At 48.3% G+C, this 14,812-nt stretch overlaps 20 non-coding genes across 20 annotated transcripts; all 20 read left to right on the forward strand.

Annotated features, from left to right (window-relative positions):
• Nucleotides 1-326: 326 nt before the first annotated feature.
• Trnan-guu (transfer RNA asparagine (anticodon GUU)) lies at nt 327-400 on the forward strand. The gene has a single exon. It is a non-coding gene; the product is annotated as a tRNA-Asn (tRNA).
• Nucleotides 401-1,398: 998 nt separating this feature from the next.
• Nucleotides 1,399-1,470, forward strand: Trnat-cgu (transfer RNA threonine (anticodon CGU)). Its single transcript has one exon. It is a non-coding gene; the product is annotated as a tRNA-Thr (tRNA).
• Nucleotides 1,471-1,802: 332 nt separating this feature from the next.
• On the forward strand, nt 1,803-1,876 carry Trnan-guu (transfer RNA asparagine (anticodon GUU)). The gene has a single exon. It is a non-coding gene; the product is annotated as a tRNA-Asn (tRNA).
• Nucleotides 1,877-2,875: 999 nt separating this feature from the next.
• Nucleotides 2,876-2,947, forward strand: Trnat-cgu (transfer RNA threonine (anticodon CGU)). The gene has a single exon. It is a non-coding gene; the product is annotated as a tRNA-Thr (tRNA).
• Nucleotides 2,948-3,278: 331 nt separating this feature from the next.
• Nucleotides 3,279-3,352, forward strand: Trnan-guu (transfer RNA asparagine (anticodon GUU)). Its single transcript has one exon. It is a non-coding gene; the product is annotated as a tRNA-Asn (tRNA).
• Nucleotides 3,353-4,351: 999 nt separating this feature from the next.
• Nucleotides 4,352-4,423, forward strand: Trnat-cgu (transfer RNA threonine (anticodon CGU)). The gene has a single exon. It is a non-coding gene; the product is annotated as a tRNA-Thr (tRNA).
• A 331-nt stretch (nt 4,424-4,754) lies between these two features.
• Nucleotides 4,755-4,829, forward strand: Trnan-guu (transfer RNA asparagine (anticodon GUU)). Its single transcript has one exon. It is a non-coding gene; the product is annotated as a tRNA-Asn (tRNA).
• A 999-nt stretch (nt 4,830-5,828) lies between these two features.
• Nucleotides 5,829-5,900, forward strand: Trnat-cgu (transfer RNA threonine (anticodon CGU)). Its single transcript has one exon. It is a non-coding gene; the product is annotated as a tRNA-Thr (tRNA).
• A 332-nt stretch (nt 5,901-6,232) lies between these two features.
• On the forward strand, nt 6,233-6,306 carry Trnan-guu (transfer RNA asparagine (anticodon GUU)). The gene has a single exon. It is a non-coding gene; the product is annotated as a tRNA-Asn (tRNA).
• Nucleotides 6,307-7,306: 1,000 nt separating this feature from the next.
• On the forward strand, nt 7,307-7,378 carry Trnat-cgu (transfer RNA threonine (anticodon CGU)). The gene has a single exon. It is a non-coding gene; the product is annotated as a tRNA-Thr (tRNA).
• A 332-nt stretch (nt 7,379-7,710) lies between these two features.
• On the forward strand, nt 7,711-7,784 carry Trnan-guu (transfer RNA asparagine (anticodon GUU)). Its single transcript has one exon. It is a non-coding gene; the product is annotated as a tRNA-Asn (tRNA).
• A 999-nt stretch (nt 7,785-8,783) lies between these two features.
• Nucleotides 8,784-8,855, forward strand: Trnat-cgu (transfer RNA threonine (anticodon CGU)). Its single transcript has one exon. It is a non-coding gene; the product is annotated as a tRNA-Thr (tRNA).
• A 332-nt stretch (nt 8,856-9,187) lies between these two features.
• On the forward strand, nt 9,188-9,261 carry Trnan-guu (transfer RNA asparagine (anticodon GUU)). The gene has a single exon. It is a non-coding gene; the product is annotated as a tRNA-Asn (tRNA).
• A 999-nt stretch (nt 9,262-10,260) lies between these two features.
• On the forward strand, nt 10,261-10,332 carry Trnat-cgu (transfer RNA threonine (anticodon CGU)). The gene has a single exon. It is a non-coding gene; the product is annotated as a tRNA-Thr (tRNA).
• Nucleotides 10,333-10,664: 332 nt separating this feature from the next.
• On the forward strand, nt 10,665-10,738 carry Trnan-guu (transfer RNA asparagine (anticodon GUU)). Its single transcript has one exon. It is a non-coding gene; the product is annotated as a tRNA-Asn (tRNA).
• Nucleotides 10,739-11,737: 999 nt separating this feature from the next.
• On the forward strand, nt 11,738-11,809 carry Trnat-cgu (transfer RNA threonine (anticodon CGU)). Its single transcript has one exon. It is a non-coding gene; the product is annotated as a tRNA-Thr (tRNA).
• A 332-nt stretch (nt 11,810-12,141) lies between these two features.
• On the forward strand, nt 12,142-12,215 carry Trnan-guu (transfer RNA asparagine (anticodon GUU)). The gene has a single exon. It is a non-coding gene; the product is annotated as a tRNA-Asn (tRNA).
• A 999-nt stretch (nt 12,216-13,214) lies between these two features.
• Nucleotides 13,215-13,286, forward strand: Trnat-cgu (transfer RNA threonine (anticodon CGU)). Its single transcript has one exon. It is a non-coding gene; the product is annotated as a tRNA-Thr (tRNA).
• A 332-nt stretch (nt 13,287-13,618) lies between these two features.
• Trnan-guu (transfer RNA asparagine (anticodon GUU)) lies at nt 13,619-13,692 on the forward strand. Its single transcript has one exon. It is a non-coding gene; the product is annotated as a tRNA-Asn (tRNA).
• Nucleotides 13,693-14,691: 999 nt separating this feature from the next.
• Trnat-cgu (transfer RNA threonine (anticodon CGU)) lies at nt 14,692-14,763 on the forward strand. The gene has a single exon. It is a non-coding gene; the product is annotated as a tRNA-Thr (tRNA).
• Nucleotides 14,764-14,812: the final 49 nt, after the last annotated feature.

Consider the following 14,812-nt stretch of genomic DNA (forward strand, 5'->3'; position numbering starts at 1 on the left):
TTTTTAACCTTCCTGCATCGAGCGGAGCTACCTCGAGCAGCATCTAACACATAGCATTACACTGAAAGTAACGGATGTTCTACAACCTATGACAAGTATTCTACTGGCCTAGGAGGTTTTCTGAATGCATTGGTAGAACAGTGGATTGTATGCATTTTGTAGTATAATGTCATGCTTGGCGATGTCATTCGTTTATGAGCCTCGCTACAGTGTACATACACGTTATCCGTGTGAAGAGGCATAAGCAGATGCTAGCATTCTGCGTGATTCCTGCTGAAGATGTACGAATTTGGTTATTATACAGAGCAAAGTGAGCAAAAGTCACGGCCTCCGTGGCGCAATTAGCTAGCGCGTTCGGCTGTTAACCGAAAGGTTGGTGGTTCGAGCCCACCCGGGGGTGAAATCGTTTTAACCGTCACCCAGGTGAGGACATACGTCAACTTTGTTACAGATACACAGCTAGTGTGGCAATTTAGCTGCGAAGGAGTGATGTCACAGATGTTACACACATTCAGCCAGGTGACACTGTAGGTAAAAACATGGCCCAACACAGACGTTCTACTGTTTTCCGTTTTATTCGCCATGTGTGACACTGCAGTAGAGAGACGTCCACTACAAAAGACGTATTATTTACATTCAATTTCAGCGTACACGTCGCGAGTGCCATATGACAGGGCCTGTCTCTCGATGTCGATTTGTATTTTGTGCCTCTTAAGTGTCGGTCTGCAGTAGGCCGCTGTTGGCCGAGCGACGTGCAGTCGCCTTACATGAAGCCCCATGGGCAACGTCATTGCCACGGTGGACAACACCAAACTGTAGCCAGAGAGAGGAGCCGAAAGGCGCATTTCTCAGTCGAGCCACGCTATCCCACAAGCTGTGCACTAGGTCAAGATCTTGCAGTCCGCAAACTTTTGGTGGCCAGACGGTCGTCGTCGATCGTAAGGGCGAAACAGTCGAGAGATTTGGAAAACGGCAATGTGGACACCCACAGCAGCGGCTGTGCGCCAAGTCCGTTATGTGGTCGAGGGCTGCAAGATTCAGTATGATGAAGTGAGAATTCGGGTATAGCTTACAAATGCAAAGCTGCCTCCTTCTTAGCTAAGGGTAGAGCACTGGTCTCGTAAACCTGGGGTCGTGAGTTCGTACCTCACAGAAAGCATCCATTTTTTTAACCTTCCTGCAACGAGCGGAGCTACCTCGAGCAGCATCTAACACATGGCAGTACACTGAATGTAACGGATGTTCTACAACCTATGACAACTATTCTACTGGCCTAGGATTTTTTCTGAATGCATTGTCAGAACAGTGGATTGTATGTATTTTGTAGTATAATGAGGGCTGCATGATTCAGTATGATGAAGTGAGAATTCGGGGATAGCTCGCAAATACAAAGCTGCCGCCTTCTTAGCTCAGTGGTAGAGCACTGGTCTCGTGAACCAGGGGTCGTGAGTTCGAACCTCACAGAAGGCATCCATTTTTTTAACCTTCCTGCATCGAGCGGAGCTACCTCGAGCAGCATCTAACACATGGCAGTACACTGAAAGTAACGGATGTTCTACAACCTATGACAAGTATTCTACTGGCCTAGGAGGTTTTCTGAATGCATTGGTAGAACAGTGGATTGTATGCATTTTGTAGTATAATGTCATGCTTGGCGATGTCATTCGTTTATGAGCCTCACTACAGTGTACATACACGTTATCCATGTGAAGAGGCATAAGCAGATGCTAGCATTCTGAGTGATTCCTGCTGAAGATGTACGAATTTGGTTATTATACAGAGCATAGTGAGCAAAAGTCACGGCCTCCGTGGTGCAATTGGCTAGCGCGTTCGGCTGTTAACCGAAAGGTTCGTGGTTCGAGCCCACCCGGGGGCGAAATCGTTTTAACCGTCACCCAGGTGAGGACATACGTCAACTTTGTTAGAGATACACAGCTAGTGTGGCAATTTGGCTGCGAAGGAGTGATGCCACAGATGCTTATACACATTCAGCCAGGTGACACTGTAGGTAAAAACATGGCCCTACACAGACGTTCTACTGTTTTCCGTTTTATTCGCCATGTGTGACACTGCAGAAGAGCGACGCCCACTACAAAAGACGTATTATTTACATTCAATTTCAGCGTACACGTCGCGAGTGCCATATGACAGGGCCTGTCTCTCGATGTCGATTTGTATTTTGTGCCTCTTAAGTGTCGGTCTGCAGTAGGCCGCTGTTGGCCGAGCGACGTGCAGTCGCCTTACATGAAGCCCCATGGGCAACGTCATTGCCACGGTGGACAACAGCAAACTGTAGCCAGAGAGAGGAGCCGAAAGGCGCATTTCTCAGTCGAGCCACGCTATCCCACAAGCTGTGCACTAGGTCAAGATCTTGCAGTCCGCAAACTTTTGGTGGCCAGACGGTCGTCGTCGATCGTAAGGGCGAAACAGTCGAGAGATTTGGAAAACGGCAATGTGGACACCCCCAGCAGCGGCTGTGCGCCAAGTCCGTTATGTGGTCGAGGGCTGCAAGATTCAGTATGATGAAGTGAGAATTCGGGTATAGCTTACAAATGCAAAGCTGCCTCCTTCTTAGCTAAGGGTAGAGCACTGGTCTCGTAAACCAGGGGTCGTGAGTTCGTACCTCACAGAAAGCATCCATTTTTTTAACCTTCCTGCAACGAGCGGAGCTACCTCGAGCAGCATCTAACACATGGCAGTACACTGAATGTAACGGATGTTCTACAACCTATGACAACTATTCTACTGGCCTAGGATTTTTTCTGAATGCATTGTCAGAACAGTGGATTGTATGTATTTTGTAGTATAATGAGGGCTGCATGATTCAGTATGATGAAGTGAGAATTCGGGGATAGCTCGCAAATACAAAGCTGCCGCCTTCTTAGCTCAGTGGTAGAGCACTGGTCTCGTGAACCAGGGGTCGTGAGTTCGAACCTCACAGAAGGCATCCATTTTTTAACCTTCCTGCATCGAGCGGAGCTACCTCGAGCAGCATCTAACACATGGCAGTACACTGAAAGTAACGGATGTTCTACAACCTATGACAAGTATTCTACTGGCCTAGGAGGTTTTCTGAATGCATTGGTAGAACAGTGGATTGTATGCATTTTGTAGTATAATGTCATGCTTGGCGATGTCATTCGTTTATGAGCCTCACTACAGTGTACATACACGTTATCCATGTGAAGAGGCATAAGCAGATGCTAGCACTCTGCGTGATTCCTGCTGAAGATGTACGAATTTGGTTATTATACAGAGCAAAGTGAGCAAAAGTCACGGCCTCCGTGGCGCAATTGGCTAGCGCGTTCGGCTGTTAACCGAAAGGTTGGTGGTTCGAGCCCACCCGGGGGCGAAATCGTTTTAACCGTCACCCAGGTGAGGACATACGTCAACTTTGTTAGAGATACACAGCTAGTGTGGCAATTTGGCTGCGAAGGAGTGATGCCACAGATGCTTATACACATTCAGCCAGGTGACACTGTAGGTAAAAACATGGCCCTACACAGACGTTCTACTGTTTTCCGTTTTATTCGCCATGTGTGACACTGCAGTAGAGCGACGCCCACTACAAAAGACGTATTATTTACATTCAATTTCAGCGTACACGTCGCGAGTGCCATATGACAGGGCCTGTCTCTCGATGTCGATTTGTATTTTGTGTCTCTTAAGTGTCGGTCTGCAGTAGGCCGCTGTTGGCCGAGCGACGTGCAGTCGCCTTACATGAAGCCCCATGGGCAACGTCATTGCCACGGTGGACAACAGCAAACTGTAGCCAGAGAGAGGAGCCGAAAGGCGCATTTCTCAGTCGAGCCACGCTATCCCACAAGCTGTGCACTAGGTCAAGATCTTGCAGTCCGCAAACTTTTGGTGGCCAGACGGTCGTCGTCGATCGTAAGGGCGAAACAGTCGAGAGATTTGGAAAACGGCAATGTGGACACCCCCAGCAGCGGCTGTGCGCCAAGTCCGTTATGTGGTCGAGGGCTGCAAGATTCAGTATGATGAAGTGGGAATTCGGGGATAGCTTACAAATGCAAAGCCGCCTCCTTCTTAGCTAAGGGTAGAGCACTGGTGTCGTAAACCTGGGGTCGTGAGTTCGTACCTCACAGAAAGCATCCATTTTTTTAACCTTCCTGCAACGAGCGGAGCTACCTCGAGCAGCATCTAACACATGGCAGTGCACTGAATGTAACGGATGTTCTACAACCTATGACAAGTATTCTACTGGCCTAGGATTTTTTCTGAATGCATTGTCAGAACAGTGGATTGTATGTATTTTGTAGTATAATGAGGGCTGCATGATTCAGTATGATGAAGTGAGAATTCGGGGATAGCTCGCAAATACAAAGCTGCCGCCTTCTTAGCTCAGTGGTAGAGCACTGGTCTCGTAAACCAGGGGTCGTGAGTTCGAACCTCACAGAAGGCATCCATTTTTTTAACCTTCCTGCATCGAGCGGAGCTACCTCGAGCAGCATCTAACACATGGCAGTACACTGAAAGTAACGGATGTTCTACAACCTATGACAAGTATTCTACTGGCCTAGGAGGTTTTCTGAATGCATTGGTAGAACAGTGGATTGTATGCATTTTGTAGTATAATGTCATGCTTGGCGATGTCATTCGTTTATGAGCCTCGCTACAGTGTACATACACGTTATCCATGTGAAGAGGCATAAGCAGATGCTAGCACTCTGCGTGATTCCTGCTGAAGATGTACGAATTTGGTTATTATACAGAGCAAAGTGAGCAAAAGTCACGGCCACCGTGGCGCAATTGGCTAGCGCGTTCGGCTGTTAACCGAAAGGTTGGTGGTTCGAGCCCACCCGGGGCCGAAATCGTTTTAACCGTCACCCAGGTGAGGAAATACGTCAACTTTGATAGGGATACACAGGTAGTGTGGCAATTGGGCTGCGAAGGAGTGATGCCACAGATGCTTATACACATTCAGCCAGGTGACACTGTAGGTAAAAACATGGCCCTACACAGACGTTCTATTGTTTTCCGTTTTATTCGCCATGTGTGACACTGCAGTAGAGCGACGCCCACTACAAAAGACGTATTATTTACATTCAATTTCAGCGTACACGTCGCGAGTGCCATATGACAGGGCCTGTCTCTCGATGTCGATTTGTATTTTGTGTCTCTTAAGTGTCGGTCTGCAGTAGGCCGCTGTTGGCCGAGCGACGTGCAGTCGCCTTACATGAAGCCCCATGGGCAACGTCATTGCCACGGTGGACAACAGCAAACTGTAGCCAGAGAGAGGAGCCGAAAGGCGCATTTCTCAGTCGAGCCACGCTATCCCACAAGCTGTGCACTAGGTCAAGATCTTGCAGTCCGCAAACTTTTGGTGGCCAGACGGTCGTCGTCGATCGTAAGGGCGAAACAGTCGAGAGATTTGGAAAACGGCAATGTGGACACCCCCAGCAGCGGCTGTGCGCCAAGTCCGTTATGTGGTCGAGGGCTGCAAGATTCAGTATGATGAAGTGAGAATTCGGGTATAGCTTACAAATGCAAAGCCGCCTCCTTCTTAGCTAAGGGTAGAGCACTGGTCTCGTAAACCAGGGGTCGTGAGTTCGTACCTCACAGAAAGCATCCATTTTTTTAACCTTCCTGCAACGAGCGGAGCTACCTCGAGCAGCATCTAACACATGGCAGTACACTGAATGTAACGGATGTTCTACAACCTATGACAAGTATTCTACTGGCCTAGGATTTTTTCTGAATGCATTGTCAGAACAGTGGATTGTATGTATTTTGTAGTATAATGAGGGCTGCATGATTCAGTATGATGAAGTGAGAATTCGGGGATAGCTCGCAAATACAAAGCTGCCGCCTTCTTAGCTCAGTGGTAGAGCACTGGTCTCGTAAACCAGGGGTCGTGAGTTCGAATCTCACAGAAGGCATCCATTTTTTTAACCTTCCTGCATCGAGCGGAGCTACGTCGAGCAGCATCTAACACATGGCAGTACACTGAAAGTAACGGATGTTCTACAACCTATGACAAGTATTCTACTGGCCTAGGAGGTTTTCTGAATGCATTGGTAGAACAGTGGATTGTATGCATTTTGTAATATAATGTCATGCTTGGCGATGTCATTCGTTTATGAGCCTCGCTACAGTGTACATACACGTTATCCATGTGAAGAGGCATAAGCAGATGCTAGCACTCTGCGTGATTCCCGCTGAAGATGTACGAATTTGGTTATTATACAGAGCAAAGTGAGCAAAATTCACGGCCTCCGTGGCGCAATTGGCTTGCGCGTTCGGCTGTTAACCGAAAGGTTGGTGGTTCGAGCCCACCCGGGGGCGAAATCGTTTTAACCGTCACCCAGGTGAGGACATACGTCAACTTTGTTAGAGATACACAGCTAGTGTGGCAATTTGGCTGCGAAGGAGTGATGCCACAGATGCTTATACACATTCAGCCAGGTGACACTGTAGGTAAAAACATGGCCCTACACAGACGTTCTACTGTTTTCCGTTTTATTCGCCATGTGTGACACTGCAGTAGAGCGACGCCCACTACAAAAGACGTATTATTTACATTCCATTTCAGCGTACACGTCGCGTGTGCCATATGACAGGGCCTGTCTCTCGATGTCGATTTGTATTTTGTGTCTCTTAAGTGTCGGTCTGCAGTAGGCCGCTGTTGGCCGAGCGACGTGCAGTCGCCTTACATGAAGCCCCATGGGCAACGTCATTGCCACGGTGGACAACAGCAAACTGTAGCCAGAGAGAGGAGCCGAAAGGCGCATTTCTCAGTCGAGCCACGCTATCCCACAAGCTGTGCACTAGGTCAAGATCTTGCAGTCCGCAAACTTTTGGTGGCCAGACGGTCGTCGTCGATCGTAAGGGCGAAACAGTCGAGAGATTTGGAAAACGGCAATGTGGACACCCCCAGCAGCGGCTGTGCGCCAAGTCCGTTATGTGGTCGAGGGCTGCAAGATTCAGTATGATGAAGTGAGAATTCGGGTATAGCTTACAAATGCAAAGCTGCCTCCTTCTTAGCTAAGGGTAGAGCACTGGTCTCGTAAACCTGGGGTCGTGAGTTCGTACCTCACAGAAAGCATCCATTTTTTTTAACCTTCCTGCAACGAGCGGAGCTACCTCGAGCAGCATCTAACACATGGCAGTACACTGAATGTAACGGATGTTCTACAACCTATGACAACTATTCTACTGGCCTAGGATTTTTTCTGAATGCATTGTCAGAACAGTGGATTGTATGTATTTTGTAGTATAATGAGGGCTGCATGATTCAGTATGATGAAGTGAGAATTCGGGGATAGCTCGCAAATACAAAGCTGCCGCCTTCTTAGCTCAGTGGTAGAGCACTGGTCTCGTGAACCAGGGGTCGTGAGTTCGAACCTCACAGAAGGCATCCATTTTTTTAACCTTCCTGCATCGAGCGGAGCTACCTCGAGCAGCATCTAACACATGGCAGTACACTGAAAGTAACGGATGTTCTACAACCTATGACAAGTATTCTACTGGCCTAGGAGGTTTTCTGAATGCATTGGTAGAACAGTGGATTGTATGCATTTTGTAGTATAATGTCATGCTTGGCGATGTCATTCGTTTATGAGCCTCACTACAGTGTACATACATTTTATCCATGTGAAGAGGCATAAGCAGATGCTAGCACTCTGCGTGATTCCTGCTGAAGATGTACGAATTTGGTTATTATACAGAGCAAAGTGAGCGAAAGTCACGGCCTCCGTGGCGCAATTGGATAGCGCGTTCGCCTGTTAACCGAAAGGTTGGTGGTTCGAGCCCACCCGGGGGCGAAATCGTTTTAACCGTCACCCAGGTGAGGACATACGTCAACTTTGTTAGAGATACACAGCTAGTGTGGCAATTTGGCTGCGAAGGAGTGATGCCACAGATGCTTATACACATTCAGCCAGGTGACACTGTAGGTAAAAACATGGCCCTACACAGACGTTCTACTGTTTTCCGTTTTATTCGCCATGTGTGACACTGCAGTAGAGCGACGCCCACTACAAAAGACGTATTATTTACATTCCATTTCAGCGTACACGTCGCGAGTGCCATATGACAGGGCCTGTCTCTCGATGTCGATTTGTATTTTGTGTCTCTTAAGTGTCGGTCTGCAGTAGGCCGCTGTTGGCCGAGCGACGTGCAGTCGCCTTACATGAAGCCCCATGGGCAACGTCATTGCCACGGTGGACAACAGCAAACTGTAGCCAGAGAGAGGAGCCGAAAGGCGCATTTCTCAGTCGAGCCACGCTATCCCACAAGCTGTGCACTAGGTCAAGATCTTGCAGTCCGCAAACTTTTGGTGGCCAGACGGTCGTCGTCGATCGTAAGGGCGAAACAGTCGAGAGATTTGGAAAACGGCAATGTGGACACCCCCAGCAGCGGCTGTGCGCCAAGTCCGTTATGTGGTCGAGGGCTGCAAGATTCAGTACGATGAAGTGAGAATTCGGGTATAGCTTACAAATGCAAAGCTGCCTCCTTCTTAGCTAAGGGTAGAGCACTGGTCTCGTAAACCTGGGGTCGTGAGTTCGTACCTCACAGAAAGCATCCATTTTTTTAACCTTCCTGCAACGAGCGGAGCTACCTCGAGCAGCATCTAACACATGGCAGTACACTGAATGTAACGGATGTTCTACAACCTATGACAAGTATTCTACTGGCCTAGGATTTTTTCTGAATGCATTGTCAGAACAGTGGATTGTATGTATTTTGTAGTATAATGAGGGCTGCATGATTCAGTATGATGAAGTGAGAATTCGGGGATAGCTCGCAAATACAAAGCTGCCGCCTTCTTAGCTCAGTGGTAGAGCACTGGTCTCGTGAACCAGGGGTCGTGAGTTCGAACCTCACAGAAGGCATCCATTTTTTTAACCTTCCTGCATCGAGCGGAGCTACCTCGAGCAGCATCTAACACATGGCAGTACACTGAAAGTAACGGATGTTCTACAACCTATGACAAGTATTCTACTGGCCTAGGAGGTTTTCTGAATGCATTGGTAGAACAGTGGATTGTATGCATTTTGTAATATAATGTCATGGTTGGCGATGTCATTCGTTTATGAGCCTCGCTACAGTGTACATACACGTTATCCATGTGAAGAGGCATAAGCAGATGCTAGCACTCTGCGTGATTTCTGCTGAAGATGTACGAATTTGGTTATTATACAGAGCAAAGTGAGCAAAAGTCACGGCCACCGTGGCGCAATTGGCTAGCGCGTTCGGTTGTTAACCGAAAGGTTGGTGGTTCGAGCCCACCCGGTTGCGAAATCGTTTTAACCGTCACCCAGGTGAGGAAATACGTCAATTTTGATAGGGATACACAGGTAGTGTGGCAATTTGGCTGCGAAGGAGTGATGCCACAGATGCTTATACACATTCAGCCAGGTGACACTGTAGGTAAAAACATGGCCCTACACAGACGTTCTATTGTTTTCCGTTTTATTCGCCATGTGTGACACTGCAGTAGAGCGACGCCCACTACAAAAGACGTATTATTTACATTCAATTTCAGCGTACACGTCGCGAGTGCCATATGACAGGGCCTGTCTCTCGATGTCGATTTGTATTTTGTGTCTCTTAAGTGTCGGTCTGCAGTAGGCCGCTGTTGGCCGAGCGACGTGCAGTCGCCTTACATGAAGCCCCATGGGCAACGTCATTGCCACGGTGGACAACAGCAAACTGTAGCCAGAGAGAGGAGCCGAAAGGCGCATTTCTCAGTCGAGCCACGCTATCCCACAAGCTGTGCACTAGGTCAAGATCTTGCAGTCCGCAAACTTTTGGTGGCCAGACGGTCGTCGTCGATCGTAAGGGCGAAACAGTCGAGAGATTTGGAAAACGGCAATGTGGACACCCCCAGCAGCGGCTGTGCGCCAAGTCCGTTATGTGGTCGAGGGCTGCAAGATTCAGTATGATGAAGTGGGAATTCGGGGATAGCTTACAAATGCAAAGCCGCCTCCTTCTTAGCTAAGGGTAGAGCACTGGTGTCGTAAACCTGGGGTCGTGAGTTCGTACCTCACAGAAAGCATCCATTTTTTTAACCTTCCTGCAACGAGCGGAGCTACCTCGAGCAGCATCTAACACATGGCAGTACACTGAATGTAACGGATGTTCTACAACCTATGACAAGTATTCTACTGGCCTAGGATTTTTTCTGAATGCATTGTCAGAACAGTGGATTGTATGTATTTTGTAGTATAATGAGGGCTGCATGATTCAGTATGATGAAGTGAGAATTCGGGGATAGCTCGCAAATACAAAGCTGCCGCCTTCTTAGCTCAGTGGTAGAGCACTGGTCTCGTAAACCAGGGGTCGTGAGTTCGAACCTCACAGAAGGCATCCATTTTTTTAACCTTCCTGCATCGAGCGGAGCTACCTCGAGCAGCATCTAACACATGGCAGTACACTGAAAGTAACGGATGTTCTACAACCTATGACAAGTATTCTACTGGCCTAGGAGGTTTTCTGAATGCATTGGTAGAACAGTGGATTGTATGCATTTTGTAGTATAATGTCATGCTTGGCGATGTCATTCGTTTATGAGCCTCGCTACAGTGTACATACACGTTATCCATGTGAAGAGGCATAAGCAGATGCTAGCACTCTGCGTGATTCCTGCTGAAGATGTACGAATTTGGTTATTATACAGAGCAAAGTGAGCAAAAGTCACGGCCACCGTGGCGCAATTGGCTAGCGCGTTCGGCTGTTAACCGAAAGGTTGGTGGTTCGAGCCCACCCGGGGGCGAAATCGTTTTAACCGTCACCCAGGTGAGGAAATACGTCAACTTTGATAGGGATACACAGGTAGTGTGGCAATTTGGCTGCGAAGGAGTGATGCCACAGATGCTTATACACATTCAGCCAGGTGACACTGTAGGTAAAAACATGGCCCTACACAGACGTTCTATTGTTTTCCGTTTTATTCGCCATGTGTGACACTGCAGTAGAGCGACGCCCACTACAAAAGACGTATTATTTACATTCAATTTCAGCGTACACGTCGCGAGTGCCATATGACAGGGCCTGTCTCTCGATGTCGATTTGTATTTTGTGTCTCTTAAGTGTCGGTCTGCAGTAGGCCGCTGTTGGCCGAGCGACGTGCAGTCGCCTTACATGAAGCCCCATGGGCAACGTCATTGCCACGGTGGACAACAGCAAACTGTAGCCAGAGAGAGGAGCCGAAAGGCGCATTTCTCAGTCGAGCCACGCTATCCCACAAGCTGTGCACTAGGTCAAGATCTTGCAGTCCGCAAACTTTTGGTGGCCAGACGGTCGTCGTCGATCGTAAGGGCGAAACAGTCGAGAGATTTGGAAAACGGCAATGTGGACACCCCCAGCAGCGGCTGTGCGCCAAGTCCGTTATGTGGTCGAGGGCTGCAAGATTCAGTATGATGAAGTGGGAATTCGGGGATAGCTTACAAATGCAAAGCCGCCTCCTTCTTAGCTAAGGGTAGAGCACTGGTGTCGTAAACCTGGGGTCGTGAGTTCGTACCTCACAGAAAGCATCCATTTTTTTAACCTTCCTGCAACGAGCGGAGCTACCTCGAGCAGCATCTAACACATGGCAGTACACTGAATGTAACGGATGTTCTACAACCTATGACAAGTATTCTACTGGCCTAGGATTTTTTCTGAATGCATTGTCAGAACAGTGGATTGTATGTATTTTGTAGTATAATGAGGGCTGCATGATTCAGTATGATGAAGTGAGAATTCGGGGATAGCTCGCAAATACAAAGCTGCCGCCTTCTTAGCTCAGTGGTAGAGCACTGGTCTCGTAAACCAGGGGTCGTGAGTTCGAACCTCACAGAAGGCATCCATTTTTTTAACCTTCCTGCATCGAGCGGAGCTACCTCGAGCAGCATCTAACACATGGCAGTACACTGAAAGTAACGGATGTTCTACAACCTATGACAAGTATTCTACTGGCCTAGGAGGTTTTCTGAATGCATTGGTAGAACAGTGGATTGTATGCATTTTGTAGTATAATGTCATGCTTGGCGATGTCATTCGTTTATGAGCCTCGCTACAGTGTACATACACGTTATCCATGTGAAGAGGCATAAGCAGATGCTAGCACTCTGCGTGATTCCTGCTGAAGATGTACGAATTTGGTTATTATACAGAGCAAAGTGAGCAAAAGTCACGGCCACCGTGGCGCAATTGGCTAGCGCGTTCGGCTGTTAACCGAAAGGTTGGTGGTTCGAGCCCACCCGGGGGCGAAATCGTTTTAACCGTCACCCAGGTGAGGAAATACGTCAACTTTGATAGGGATACACAGGTAGTGTGGCAATTTGGCTGCGAAGGAGTGATGCCACAGATGCTTATACACATTCAGCCAGGTGACACTGTAGGTAAAAACATGGCCCTACACAGACGTTCTATTGTTTTCCGTTTTATTCGCCATGTGTGACACTGCAGTAGAGCGACGCCCACTACAAAAGACGTATTATTTACATTCAATTTCAGCGTACACGTCGCGAGTGCCATATGACAGGGCCTGTCTCTCGATGTCGATTTGTATTTTGTGTCTCTTAAGTGTCGGTCTGCAGTAGGCCGCTGTTGGCCGAGCGACGTGCAGTCGCCTTACATGAAGCCCCATGGGCAACGTCATTGCCACGGTGGACAACAGCAAACTGTAGCCAGAGAGAGGAGCCGAAAGGCGCATTTCTCAGTCGAGCCACGCTATCCCACAAGCTGTGCACTAGGTCAAGATCTTGCAGTCCGCAAACTTTTGGTGGCCAGACGGTCGTCGTCGATCGTAAGGGCGAAACAGTCGAGAGATTTGGAAAACGGCAATGTGGACACCCCCAGCAGCGGCTGTGCGCCAAGTCCGTTATGTGGTCGAGGGCTGCAAGATTCAGTATGATGAAGTGGGAATTCGGGGATAGCTTACAAATGCAAAGCCGCCTCCTTCTTAGCTAAGGGTAGAGCACTGGTGTCGTAAACCTGGGGTCGTGAGTTCGTACCTCACAGAAAGCATCCATTTTTTTAACCTTCCTGCAACGAGCGGAGCTACCTCGAGCAGCATCTAACACATGGCAGTACACTGAATGTAACGGATGTTCTACAACCTATGACAACTATTCTACTGGCCTAGGATTTTTTCTGAATGCATTGTCAGAACAGTGGATTGTATGTATTTTGTAGTATAATGAGGGCTGCATGATTCAGTATGATGAAGTGAGAATTCGGGGATAGCTCGCAAATACAAAGCTGCCGCCTTCTTAGCTCAGTGGTAGAGCACTGGTCTCGTAAACCAGGGGTCGTGAGTTCGAACCTCACAGAAGGCATCCATTTTTTTAACCTTCCTGCATCGAGCGGAGCTACCTCGAGCAGCATCTAACACATGGCAGTACACTGAAAGTAACGGATGTTCTACAACCTATGACAAGTATTCTACTGGCCTAGGAGGTTTTCTGAATGCATTGGTAGAACAGTGGATTGTATGTATTTTGTAGTATAATGTCATGCTTGGCGATGTCATTCGTTTATGAGCCTCGCTACAGTGTACATACACGTTATCCATGTGAAGAGGCATAAGCAGATGCTAGCACTCTGCGTGATTCCTGCTGAAGATGTACGAATTTGGTTATTATACAGAGCAAAGTGAGCAAAAGTCACGGCCTCCGTGGCGCAATTGGCTAGCGCGTTCGGCTGTTAACCGAAATGTTGGTGGTTCGAGCCCACCCGGGGGCGAAATCGTTTTAACCGTCACCCAGGTGAGGACATACGTCAACTTTGTTAGAGATACACAGCTAGTGTGGCAATTTGGCTGCGAAGGAGTGATGCCACAGATGCTTATACACATTCAGCCAGGTGACACTGTAGGTAAAAACATGGCCCTACACAGACGTTCTACTGTTTTCCGTTTTATTCGCCATGTGTGACACTGCAGTAGAGCGACGCCCACTACAAAAGACGTATTATTTACATTCAATTTCAGCGTACACGTCGCGAGTGCCATATGACAGGGCCTGTCTCTCGATGTCGATTTGTATTTTGTGTCTCTTAAGTGTCGGTCTGCAGTAGGCCGCTGTTGGCCGAGCGACGTGCAGTCGCCTTACATGAAGCCCCATGGGCAACGTCATTGCCACGGTGGACAACAGCAAACTGTAGCCAGAGAGAGGAGCCGAAAGGCGCATTTCTCAGTCGAGCCACGCTATCCCACAAGCTGTGCACTAGGTCAAGATCTTGCAGTCCGCAAACTTTTGGTGGCCAGACGGTCGTCGTCGATCGTAAGGGCGAAACAGTCGAGAGATTTGGAAAACGGCAATGTGGACACCCCCAGCAGCGGCTGTGCGCCAAGTCCGTTATGTGGTCGAGGGCTGCAAGATTCAGTATGATGAAGTGAGAATTCGGGTATAGCTTACAAATGCAAAGCCGCCTCCTTCTTAGCTAAGGGTAGAGCACTGGTCTCGTAAACCAGGGGTCGTGAGTTCGTATCTCACAGAAAGCATCCATTTTTTTAACCTTCCTGCAACGAGCGGAGCTACCTCGAGCAGCATCTAACACATGGCAGTACACTGAATGTAACGGATGTTCTACAACCTATGACAAGTATTCTACTGGCCTAGGATTTTTTCTGAATGCATTGTCAGAACAGTGGATTGTATGTATTTTGTAGTATAATGGGGGCTGCATGATTCAGTATGATGAAGTGAGAATTCGGGGATAGCTCGCAAATACAAAGCTGCCGCCTTCTTAGCTCAGTGGTAGAGCACTGGTCTCGTAAACCAGGGGTCGTGAGTTCGAATCTCACAGAAGGCATCCATTTTTTTAACCTTCCTGCATCGAGCGGAGCTACGTCGAGCAGCAT

Source organism: Schistocerca gregaria, chromosome 5 (assembly GCF_023897955.1).
Source record: "Schistocerca gregaria isolate iqSchGreg1 chromosome 5, iqSchGreg1.2, whole genome shotgun sequence".
Lineage (NCBI taxonomy): Eukaryota > Metazoa > Arthropoda > Insecta > Orthoptera > Acrididae > Schistocerca > Schistocerca gregaria.